The sequence below is a fragment of the Bos taurus genome, chromosome 6 (genome assembly GCF_002263795.3).
Source record: "Bos taurus isolate L1 Dominette 01449 registration number 42190680 breed Hereford chromosome 6, ARS-UCD2.0, whole genome shotgun sequence".
Taxonomy (NCBI): domain Eukaryota; kingdom Metazoa; phylum Chordata; class Mammalia; order Artiodactyla; family Bovidae; genus Bos; species Bos taurus.
In genome coordinates this window covers 117,285,642-117,298,472 of record NC_037333.1, presented here as the reverse complement: position 1 = coordinate 117,298,472, position 12,831 = coordinate 117,285,642, and the positions used below count along the sequence as shown (strand labels likewise).

At 40.4% G+C, this 12,831-nt stretch overlaps 1 long non-coding RNA gene across 1 annotated transcript in view; it reads right to left on the bottom strand.

Annotated features, from left to right (window-relative positions):
• Positions 1-603: 603 nt before the first annotated feature.
• The window catches only part of LOC100848288 (uncharacterized), a 29,220-nt gene continuing 16,992 nt past the window's right edge, over positions 604-12,831 (bottom strand). Inside the window, exons 3-5 of the long non-coding RNA XR_139332.6 lie at positions 2,658-2,783; positions 1,814-1,960; positions 604-787 (exon numbers count right to left, since the gene is read on the bottom strand). This is a non-coding gene — a long non-coding RNA (uncharacterized lncRNA). The remainder of the gene's footprint in view (positions 788-1,813; positions 1,961-2,657; positions 2,784-12,831) is intronic.

Here is a 12,831-nt window from a genome sequence, read left to right as displayed (position 1 = left end):
AAATTTAAAAACAGGGTCATGTGTTTATTCTGTCAAACTCAGAAGCTGTATTGTTAAAATGACATTTTATCAGTGTTGTTCAGTCTGTCGGTCATGACTGGACTCTGTGACCCCATGGACTGCAGCACACCAGGCTTCCCTGACCTTCACCAACACCCAGAGCTTGCTCAAACTCATGTCCATTGAGTCGGCGATGCCATCCAACCATCTCATCCACTGTTGTCTCCTTCTCCTGCCCTCAATCTTTTCCAGCATCAGAGGCTTCCAGTGAGTCGGCTCTTCGCTTCAGGTGGCCAAAGTAGTGGAGCTTCAGCGTAAGTCTTTCCACTGAATATTCAGGGTTGATTTCCTTTAGGATTGACTGGTTTGATCTCCTTGCAGTCCAAGGGACTCTCAAGAGTCTTCTCCAACACCACAGTTTGAAAGCATCAATTCTTCGGCGCTCAGCCTTCTTTGTAGGCCAGCTCTCACATTCATACGTGACTGTTGGACATTTTATCAGTGTTACAATGCTATAACATCAGTTCCAACCTTAGATATCTTTGAAATCAGACAATAATGACACTTACGAATATATTTTATTAACTCAAACATTATGCAAGGTAGAAGGTAATTATTTGCTTTTATTTTTTTATTTTTATACAAGTTTCTTAGCTATGAAGAAGTCTTTAAGGGACTTCATTTGGAAAATTCCAACTGAGATAAAGATTAATGTTTGTGTAAATGCCCACCATAAGACGTTGCTGTTTGTATCTTCACTGGTCATTCGAAATTTTTCTTCACGGTCCTATATAGAAGAGAAATATGCAGGTTAGGTTTCTTAAGGTGCTTCATGCATGAATTTGAGGGGAAGGTGCTGTATACATTCAAGGTACTTAATGTCACTCAGGTAATATCTTATGCCAAAGAGCAGTGTCTGATTTTTCTAAGTTAAGGTGTGTTTTTAGCCAAAGATAAGGAGGAGGCGTCATATTTTGGTGTAAAATATCAAGTACTTGATCTGTTACTTCATATGTTTTATTTGTTAGCATCAAAGTGTATGTTACCTAGTTGATACTTTTTTTTATCATTCCAGTTCTTACTTTACTTTAAGCTGGGCACTGGGCTCATTTTATTTTCCAGATAAGGAAGCTGAAGCTTAGAGACAACAGAAGGTTAGTGAGTGGGGGCAGATTCAGGCCCACATCCAACCTGGGTCCGCTGAACACAGTGACCTGGGAAACACATAACGTCACAGGAACAAAATAATGCTGTAGAAAGTGGGCACCCTCGACTGCAGATGCACAGGGTGTGTTGGACTGCTAAGTCGCTTTAGTCGTGTCCGACTGTGCGATCCCATAGACGGCAGCCCACCAGGCTCCCCTGTCCCTGGGATTCTCCAGGCAAGAACACTGGAGTGAGTTGCCATTTCCTTCTCCAGTGCAGGACAGTGAAAAGTGAAAGGGAAGTCGCTCAGTCGTGTCCGAGGCTTAGCGACCCCACGGACTGCAGCCTACCAGGCTCCTCCATCCATGGGATTTTCCAGGCAAGAGTACTGGAGTGGGGTGCCATCGCCTTCTCCGGGGTGTGTTGGAAGCCCTTATATATTCATCTGTGAGCTCACAGCCCTGAGGCAAGCGAGCCGCAGTCCCTTTCCTAGAGGAGCTCACAGGCCAGCAGACGGCGGAAGAGCACGCCCACCAGCCCTGCACATCCACACAGCCCTGGATAAACCCAGAAAACAGGCAGCTTACTCTTTCCCTGGTTCTGGGGCTTAGTCAAGAATCATGTTCCTGGCAGGAAGAGGGATTGTAAGCTGATTAGGCAGACTGACCCTTTGATAGTTCTGTTCTTTGACTATTTGCTCAGTTTGCTCGATTAGATGTTCAAGCTTGAAGCTAACTTCATTAACTTTGTCCTTTGCTTGAGTAATGGCTGCATCAAGGTCATGTTCTCCGACTCGAATATCTAAGTGGATCCGCTGTACAAACAGTAAAAGGGAAGAAACATGTTTTCCTGTAGCTGCTCGTTTTCCTTACTTTGCCCTCATTGTGTCCTACCAGTCCTTCCTTTTTCTCCACCCCCAGCCCCCGCCACCTTTCTGAGAGTAAACACTCCTTCGTTCTCTTATTGCCTCCCCGCCGCTCCATTCCAGGTTATACTCGGGAGTCTTTCATTGTCACAAGAATGCCTTAAATGGCACCTGCTGCCCTGAAAGAGCAACTGCAGCTTCCTGAGCTACGTCCTCTAGACTTCCGGGCACATGCCTTTGACCCTGAGACAGTTTGATTACTCTCAGGAAAAGGTGCTCTGCATGTAACTAGATTTCTGATGCCTCAGAAGCTTTAGAAAATATCCAATCACCATCTACCGTGTAAGAGTTCCATTTATTGGGATTCCATTATTAATTCACCCTTCAGCCTTCAATTGTTTTCAAGCCTGAATAATCACAGTTCTCTCAACCTTCCCTCCCAGTTCTCATTTTTCAAGCCCTTTAATCAACTTCGTGGCTCTGCTTTGAACCCCTTCCAAGCTCTCCAGCTCCCTCTTTAGTTGCTGTGCTGAGATCTGGGTGCAGGACTTTAATATGGCCTGGGCATAATGGTTCTGCATATCATTGTCACGCCCGAGTAATGCTGACGCTGTTCATTTGCAAGGACACGGGGGCATTTACTTACCAGCTTACTCCCTCCAAATGACACAAGCCTTGTAGAATTAGATTGTAAGCAAATGATGTGTTCACCAGGTGAATGTGAAGTGAAATAGAATGTTCCTTGTGGGCCATATAACTTTGACAGTAATACCTAGGATTAAGGATTTCCATAGTGTAAGTTCATTATTCTCTATACTCCATTAAAAAAATAAACCATCCCTATGTAATCTAGTGAAATTTGTGCCGTTCTTAAAGAAGAAATCAAATTACCGATAACATGAAAAATATTCAGTCTTCCTCCCAATCAATGAAGTACAAACCACAATTAGATATTCCTTGTTATCAGATTGGCAAAGACTTAAAAGCATCTGGGGTGGGGATAGTATTGAGAAATGCTGCCTCTGAACACTGTTTTGAGAATGTACATTGAACAGCCATTTCAGAGAATGGTTTGGTAGTACATATGAAAAGTTAAAGTGTATCTAACCATTGACCCAGCAGAGCTACCTATAGAAGTTTATCCTATGGAAATGCTCAAGTAGACAAAGTTATATGTAAAAGCTATTCAGTGTAATGGTATTTATTTTAGTTTGCATTTCTGAAATAACTAATGGATTTCAGTAGGGACTCATTAAGTTTCAGATCAGTTCAGTCGCTCAGTCATGTCCGACTCTTTGCGACCCCATGAATCTCAGCACGCCAGGCCTCCCTGTCCATCACCAACTCCTGGAGTTCACTCAGACTCACGTCCATCGAGTCAGTGATGCCATCCAGCCATCTCATCCTCTGTCATCCCCTTCTCCTCCTGCCCCCAATCCCTCCCAGCATCAGAGTCTTTTCCAATGAGTCAACTCTTTGCATGAGGTGGCCAAAGTACTGGAGTTTCAGCTTCAGCATCATTCCCTCCAAAGAAATCCCAGGGCTGATCTTTAGAATGGACTGGTTGTATCTCCTTGCAGTCCAAGGGATTCTCAAGAGTCTTCTCCAACACCACAGTTCAAAAGCATCAATTCTTTGGTGCTCAGCTTTCTTCACAGTCCAATTCTCACATCCATACATGACCACTGGAAAAAAAACATAGCCTTGACTAGACGGATCTTTGTTGGCAAAGTAATGTCTCTGCTTTTCAATATGTTATCTAGGTTGGTCATAACTTTTCTTCCAAGGAGTAAGCGTCTTTTAATTTCATGGCCGCAATCACCATCTGCAGTGATTTTGGAGCCCAAAAAAATGAAGTCTGACACTGATTCCACTGTTTGCCCATCTATTTCCCATGAAGTGATGGGACTGGATGCCATGATCTTCGTTTTCTGAATGTTGAGCTTTAAGCCAACTTTTTCGCTCTCCACTTTCACTTTCATCAAGAGGCTTTTTAGTTCCTCTTCACTTTCTGCCATAAAGGTGATGTCATCTGCATATCTGAGGTTATTAATATTTCTCCTAGCAATCTTGATTCCAGCTTGTGCTTCTTCCAGCCCAGCGTTTCTCATGATGTACTCTGCATAGAAGTTAAGTAAGCAGGGTGACAATATACAGCCTTGATGTACTCCTTTTCCTATGTGGAACCAGTCTTTTGTTCCATGTCCAGTTCTAACTGTTGCTACCTGACCTGCATATAGGTTTCTACTACTGCAGGCAGGAATCCCTTAGAAGAAATGGAGTAGCCATCATTGTCAACAAAAGAGTCCAAAATGTAGTACTTGGATGCAATCTTAAAAATGACAGAATGATCTCTGTTCATTTCCAAGGCAAACAATTCAATATCCTAGTAATCCAAGTCTGTGCCCCAACCAGTAATGCTGAAGAAGCTGAAGTTGAACGGTTTTATGAAGACCTACAAGACCTTTTAGAACTAACACCCAAAAAAGATGTCCTTTTTATTATAGGGGACTGGAATGCAAAAGTAGGAAGTCAGGAAACATCTGGAGTAACAGGCAAATTTGGCATTGGAATATGGAATGAACAGGGCAAAGACTAATAGAGTTTTGCCAAGAAAATGCACTGGTCATAGCAAACACCCTCTTCCAACAACACAAGAGAAGACTCTACACGTGGACATCACCAGATGGTCAACACCGAAATCAGATTGATTATATTCTTTGCAGCCAAAGATGGAGAAGCTCTATACAGTCAGCAAAAACAAGACCAGGAGCTGACTGTGGCTCAGATCATGAACTCCTTATTGCCAAATTCAGACTTAAATTGAAGAAAGTAGGGAAAACCACTAGACCATTCAGGTATGACCTAAATTAAATCCCTTATGATTATACAGTGGAAGTGAGAAATAGATTTAAGGGGCTAGATCTGATAGATACAGTGCCTGATGAACTATGGACGGAGGTTTGTGACATTGTACAGGAGACAGGGATCAAGACCATCCCCATGGAAAAGAAATGCAAAAAAGCAAAATGGCTGTCTGAGGAGGCCTTACAAATAGCTGTGAAAAGAAGAGAAGTGAAAAGCAAAGGAGAAAAGGAAAGATATAAGCATCTGAATGCAGAGTTCCAAAGAATAGCAAGAAGAGATAAGAAAGCCTTCCTCAGCAATCAATGCAAATAAATAGAGGAAAACAACAGAATGGGAAAGACTAGAGATCTCTTCAAGAAAATTAGAGATACCAAGGGAACATTTCATGCAAAGATGGGCTCGATAAAGGACAGAAATGGTATGGACCTAACAGAAGCAGAAAATACTAAGAAGAGGTGGCAAGAATACACAGAAGAACTGTACAAAAAAGATCTTCATGACCAAGATAATCACGATGGTGTGATCACTGACCTAGAGCCAGACATCCTGGAATGTGAAGTCAAGTGGGCCTTAAGAAGCATCGCTACGAACAAAGCTAGTGGAGGTGATGGAATTCCAGTTGAGCTATTTCAAATCCTGATTAAGTTTAGGTGAAGACAAATGAAAAATTGCTAGTAAGAGAGACTGTTACAACACCTATATCTGTACTAAAGGTGTCCACGATATTAGGGGTAGGCCGTATAGGGTCCTATTTTTGTGAAACCTATTATTTGTAAAAGTACATGTGCTTAGAAGAAGATTCTAAAGGTTCCAAATATTCTAAAGATTCCAAGCTATTAGGCAAGTGTTTGTTGGGGACATTGACTTTTCTGCTTAGTACATTTCTGTAATGTTTGATATTTTAAAAACAGCATAGGACTTCCAGTCTGGTACATGAGGAGCTTGGAAGTTGTTAGTCTGTCTTAACAAGTAAAAAGCTGCATGAAAAGAAAGTCAGTTCTTAGATCTGTCAGAGAATTGAGGTCCCAGGGCAAGCTACTTCCCTCAAAATTGGAGACACAGACAAATGCAGACATCACAATGTACCAGAGCAAAAGGACCAGCACTGGGTTCCTTTACCCAGCATGTCATGTCTAGCTTCCAACAACAACAGAAAAATAGCAAGGCATATGAAAAAGGTGAAAAACATAGTTTGAAGAGACAGAACAAGTCTCAAAACTAGGTCAGATATGGCAGAGATATTGGAATGATCATGTCAGGAATTTAGAAAATCTGTGATTAATATTCTGTGGTCTCTAATGGAAAAAGTAGACAATATGCAAAAACAAATGTGAGGAGAAAGATTGAAATTCTATGAAAGAATAAAAAAGAAGTGCCAGAAATGAAGAGTGCCTTTGATGGGCTCGGTGGACTGGACAGGGCTGAGGAGAGACTCTTGAGCTTGAGGATACGTCCACAGAAATGTTTAAAGCTGCAAAGCAGAAAAAGATTGGAAGTAAAAAGGAACAATATCCAGGGACCACAGGATGACAGTTAAAGATGTAACATACATGCGTTGGGAGTACCAGAAGGTGAAGAGAGAAAGTAACAGAACAAATAATAATAGCAGAATTTCGAGTCAGCATCAGACACCGAGCGGCAGAGCTGGGAAGCGCAGAGAACACCAAGCAGGAGGAGCGCCGATTGAGCCGCACCGCGGAGAGTCACAGAGGCCACAGACGCCCGAGGTGAAGCCTGGGAAGGGGCCAGAAAAGGCCCTTCTGTATAGGGGAGACGAGAGTCAGGCACAAGTCCTCAGAAACCATGCAAGCAGGAGAGTAAACATTTAAGGTGTTGAGAGGAAAAAAAAAAAAAACCATCAATCTAGAAATTCTGTATCCTGCAAAACTCTCCTTCAAAAGTAATAGAGAAAGCTTTTCTCAAACAAAAGATGAGGGAACTTGTCACCAATAGACCTGTCTCACAAGGAATGTTAAAGGCTCTTGACATAAGTATAATGATATTGGTGAGAAACTTGGATCTATGTGAAAGTTGTAAATGCATTAGAGAAGGAATAAGTGAAGGTAAAATTAAAACTTTTATTTTTCTTATTGTTAACTGAGTTAATAGATACTTCTTTCAAAATCATAGCAATGTGTTTGATGTTTACAGTTTATGTATAAATAAAATTAGTAACAGCAAAGATGCAAGGGATGGGAGATAGGGATTAGGGCTGTTATTATAAGGCACTTGTGTTATCTGTGAAGTGAAACATTGTTATTCAAAAGTGGACTTGGATTGGTTGTAAAGGTAAATTGCAAGCACTGACAGAAAGTTAAAAGAAGTGTAGTTGATAACCAAGAAAAGATAAAATGAGTCATAAAATAATTAAAACCACAAGAGACAGAAAAAGAGTGGAAAACAAAAATAGGAACAAATAACAAGGGTAGCAACCAGAAAACAGTAATAAATATGATGATATTAACCCAGCTATATCAATAGTCACTTCGAAAGTCAGTGGTCTAAATGCACCATTTAAAACAGATTGTCAGAGTGGATTAAAAAAAAACAAAAACAACCATCTACGTATTGTCTATAAGAACCCCCACTTTAAATGGAAAGACACATATAGACTAAAAGTTAAGGGACAGAGAAAAATGTATATGTTAACTTTTAGCCAACCTTAATCGAAAGACAGCTGGAGTCATTATGTTAAATTCAGACAGAGTAGACTTCAAAACAAGGGAAATTACCAGGAATGATTACGCAATAGAGCATTATGTAATAATAAAGAGGTCAGCTCTCCAAGAAGACAAACCTTAATGTGTATGCATCTAATAACAGAGTGTCAAAGTATATGAAGCAAAAACTGATAGAACTGCAAGGATAAATGGAGGAGCTCAGTGTTATAGTCAGAGACATTGATCCCCCCCCATCAGAGGTGGACAGGTCCAGCAGAAGATGAATAAGGATACAGTTGAGCTCAACAGCATGGTCAACCAACTGGATAATCAGTATCCATAGGCTACTTCATCCAACAAAGCAGAATACACATTCTTTTCAAGCTCACGTGGAACACTCACCAAGACAGACCACATCCTGGGCCACAAAACACACCTTAACACATTCAAAATCATAGAAACCACACAGTGTGTGCTCTTAGACCATAATGGAATTAAAGTAGAAATTAATAAAGATAGCCGGAAAGTCCCCAGATATTTAGAGATTAAACAGCACACTTCTAAACAGCTCATGAGTCAAGGAAGACGTCTCAAGAGAAAAAGTATTTTGAATTATCAACACGAAGATTCTGGGAAGGTGGTGGTCGAGGAGGCAACAGGAATCTGTGTTGAGACAACAGTTACCCTGGGAGGATCTGTCTGATGGAACTATGTTGGAACTCTGGAGTCTGTTGAAGTCTTGCCACTTCCAGGGGGAAGACTTGGACAGTAAACTGTGATTGATTTTGGTGGATTTCAGTTCTCAGACAGTAGCAGCCACTCCCCCTCCCCCCGCTCCCACCCCAGCCTCATGGCCGGCAGCTGTGCAGGCTTTCCTGGGGCAGCCTGCACACAGCCTTTAGAAGCCAGGGTAGGCATAACAGACCCTGTCCTCCAAATGTCAGGGACTTTTGAGGTTATTATATAGAAAGGATTCTCAATAAAATTACCAGTAGATTTCTCATCAGAACTTTGGAGAACAGAGGCAGTGGGCAGATACATTCAAAGTGCTTAAAAACAAAAACAAAAAAAGCCAATAAGCACATGAGAAAAAAAAGCTCAACTTCACTGGTCCTTAAGGGAATGCAAATCAAAACTACAGTGAGCCTACCTCGCACACATTAGAATGGCTGCTATAAAAGACAATAAGTACCAGCAAGAATGTGGAGAAAGTGCAACCCTTGTGCATCATTGGTGGGAATGCAAAATGGTGCAGCCACTGTGGAAAATAGTGTGGTGGCTCTTCAAAAGTATGAAAGCAGAATTTCTGTTTGATCCAGTAACTCTGCTTCTGGATATATACCCAAAAGAATTCAAAGCAGGGTCTCAAAGAGATATCTGTACACTCAGGTTCACAGCAGCATTATTCACAATAGCTAAAATGTGGAAGCAACTCAAATGTCCATTGACAGATGAATGAATAAGCAAAGTATATGGTATATGTGGTATATGCATACAATGAAATATTATTCAGCCTTAAAAAGGAAGGAAATTCCAACATGTGCTACAACAGGGATGAATCTTGAGTGCATTATGATAAATGAAATAAACTAATCATAAGAAGACAAACACTATGTGGGACAACTTTATGAGATACTTAGAGTGGTTAAAATAATGGAGTTGTTTAAGGGGTGTAGAGTTTCACTTGAAAGACTGAAGAGTTATGAGGGTGATGATTATACAACATTATGAATATATTTAATATCACTGAACCATGTACTAAGTAATTATTAAGGTGAATTTTATGTATTTTTAAAATCTCAAAAAATATTTGAACTAAAATGAAAATACAACATAATCAAAATTCGGGAGTCACAGTGATAGAAGTATTCAAAGGGGAATTTATAATATTGAATGCATGTATTAACAAGAAAGTTCTAAAATGTATTATCATCTAAGCCTAGGAAACCAGAAAAAAGAAGAGCAAACTAACTCCAAAATAAGCGTAAGAGGAGAAATAAGATCCATGCTAATAGAAGCTCATGCAGAAATCAATGAAAACAGGAAATAAAGTAGAGAAAACCAATAAAACAAAGCTAGTTCTTTGAAAGTATCAATACAATCAATAAACCTCTAGCTCAGCTAACGAAGAAAAAAAGAGACCCAAATTAATAATATCAGAAATGAAAGAAGAGTGTTACCACAGGTCTCATGGGTATCAGTAGGGTCGTTGAGGAATACAAGGGAATGAGGTCATAGAGGAATACTATGAACCATGCTGTGCCCGCACACTTGGTAATCCAGATGAAATAGACAAATTCCTCGAAAGGTGCAATTTGTCACCAGTCACACAGAAATAGACAACCTACACCTAGTACCGAAATTGAATAGATAACAACTTCCAAGCAGGAAGCCCCAAGCCAGGATGGGTTCACTGGTGAATTTCACCAAAGATTTAAGTAAGAAATCTGACATATTCTCTGCAGTCTTCCAGCAGACAGAGGTAGACAGAATACTTTTTACACTGTTTTCTGATGTCAACACCACCCTAATACCAAAGCCTGAGAAAGACACAAGAAAACTATGGACCGTTATCTCTCATGGACATAGATACAAATAAACTCAACAAAATATCAGCCAACTGAACCCAGAAATGTATAAAAAGAATTATACACCATGGCCAAGTCAGATTTATTCCAGATATGCAAGGCTAGTTTGATATTTTTAAATCAATTAATGTAATTCATCACATCAGCAGCTTAAAGAACATGATGTGGTCATATCAATAGATGCAGAAAAGGCATTTGACAAAATCCAACATCCATCATGGTAAAAACTGTCAGCAAACTACGAATAGGGGAACTTTGTCAATTTGATTTAAAAATCTACAGAAACCTTACAACTAACATACTTAATAGTGAACAACTAGAGGTTTTCCCACCAAGATCAGAAAGAAGACTAGCATTTCCCCACTCGCTATTCCTTTTCAACATCACAGTTCAATTCCTAGGTAATTCAGTAAAAGAAGAAAAGAAAAAATGGTATATAAGTTGGGAAGGAAGAAATGAAGATGTGTTTGTTCACAGATGATAGGATTGTCTATGTAGAAAATTCAAAATAATAAAAAACTTACCAGAACTAATAAATGATTATAGCAAGGTTATAGGATACAACGTTAATATGTTAAGTGAATCAGTTTCTATGTGTCTGAAATGAACAAATAGAATGTGAAATGAAAAACAATACCATTTACTTTCAGTTCAGTTCAGTTCAGTCACTCAGTCATGTCCGACTCTTTGCGACCCCATGAATTGCAGCACGCCAGGCCTCCCTGTCCATCACCAACTCCTGGAGTTCACTCAGACTCACGTCCATCGAGTCAGTGATGCCATCCAGTCATCTCATCCTCTGTTGTCCCCTTCTCCTCCTGCCCCCAATCCCTCCCAGCATCAGAGTCTTTTCCAATGAGTCAGCTCTTCACATGAGGTGGCCAAAGTACTGGAGTTTCAGCTTCAGCATCATTCCCTCCAAAGAAATCCCAGGGCTGATCTCCTTCAGAATGGACTGGTTGGACCATTTACTTTAGCATCCACACAAATGAAGTACTTGGGTATAAACAAAATATGTGAAAGATACATGAGGAAAATTTTAAAAACTGATGAAAGATATCAAAGAAAGCAAAATACATGGAGAGATATGTGTTCATGCCAAGAAGACATAATGCTGTGGAAATCTCAGTTGTTCCCAACTTAATCCATAGATTCAACAATCCCAGTTTAAATGTCAGCAAGTAATTTTGTGAGTATCTACAAGCTGATTCTAAAGTTTCTGTGGAAAGGCCAAAGATCCAAAATAGCCATCACGGTATTGAAAGAGAAGAATAAAGTCAGGGGCTTGACACTCTTGATTTCAAGACTTACTGTAAAGCTACAATAACCAAGTGGGATGTTGTTGGTGAAAAACAGAAAGACCAGTGAACCAGAACAGGGAGCCCAGAAACATAGCAACACAAAAGCGGTAGCTGACCTTTGACAAGGAGCAAAGGCACTTTAGTGGGAAAGGCAGTCTTTCCAACAGATGGTGCTGAAAAATGGACGTCCACAGGCAAAGAAATGAATGCAGATGCGGACCTTACACCTTTTACAAAAAGTAACTCAAAAGAGAGCACGCATCTAAACGCAAAATGCAAAACCAAACTATTGAGAAGGTAACATAGGAGCAAGTCTAGATGACCTTGGGTTTGGTGATGACGTTTTAGGTGCAACACCAAAGGCACGATACATGAAAGGATTGAGAAGCTGGACTTAGTTAAATTAAACTTCACTAAGCATTTAACATTGATGTTTAAACACTGAATTTCATTAAAATTGAAGAGTTCTGCTTTGCAAAAGAAAGCGCTGTCTGTCAAGAGAGTGAAGAGATGAGCCACAGACTGGGAGAAACTGCTTGTAAAAGACATATCTGATAATGTACTGCTATCTAGAATCTACAAAGAATTCTGAAAACAGCAAGAAAATGAACAAATCAGTTGAAAAATGGGCAAAAGATCTGAATAGACAACACACCAAAGAAGACATACAGATGGCAAATAAGCCATATTTGCCATCAACAAGCATCATATATCATTAGGGCCTTGCCAATTAAAAACAACAGTGAGATGCTTCACACCTATGGGAATGGCAAAAATACAAAACAACCCACAACACTAAATGCTGGCAAGAATGTAGAGCAACAGCAACTCTTGTCATTTCTAGTGGGAATGCAAAATGGCGTAGTCTGGTGGTTTCTTAGGAAACTAGACACACATTTACCATACAAACCTGCCATTGTGCTGTTTATTTACCAAAGTGAGATGGAAACTTATGTCCGCATGGAAACCTGCACACAAGTGTTTATGGCAGCTTTATTTATAAAAGCCAAAATTAGGGAGCTATCAAGATGTCCTGCTGCATGTGATTGCACCAGGCAGCCATGGTTTGCATCTTGACAATGGAATATTATACAGCGCCAAAAAGAAACGAGCTCTCAAGTCATGAAAAGACATGGAGGCAGCTTAAGTGCGTATCCCAAGTGAAGGACGCCAACTTGGGAAGTCTGCCTACTGTATGGCTCCAGCTATATGACAGTCTGGGAAAGGCAAAACTATGGAGGCAATGAAAAGATTAGTGGTCGCCAAAGGTTGGGGGCGGGGGAGGGGAATGAAGAGACGGTTCCAGAGGATTTGCATGGGAGTGAAACTGTTCCGTGTTGATACGGTGATGATGGACACGTTCGTCACACCCGTAGATGTACGACCCCAAGGATGAAACCTAA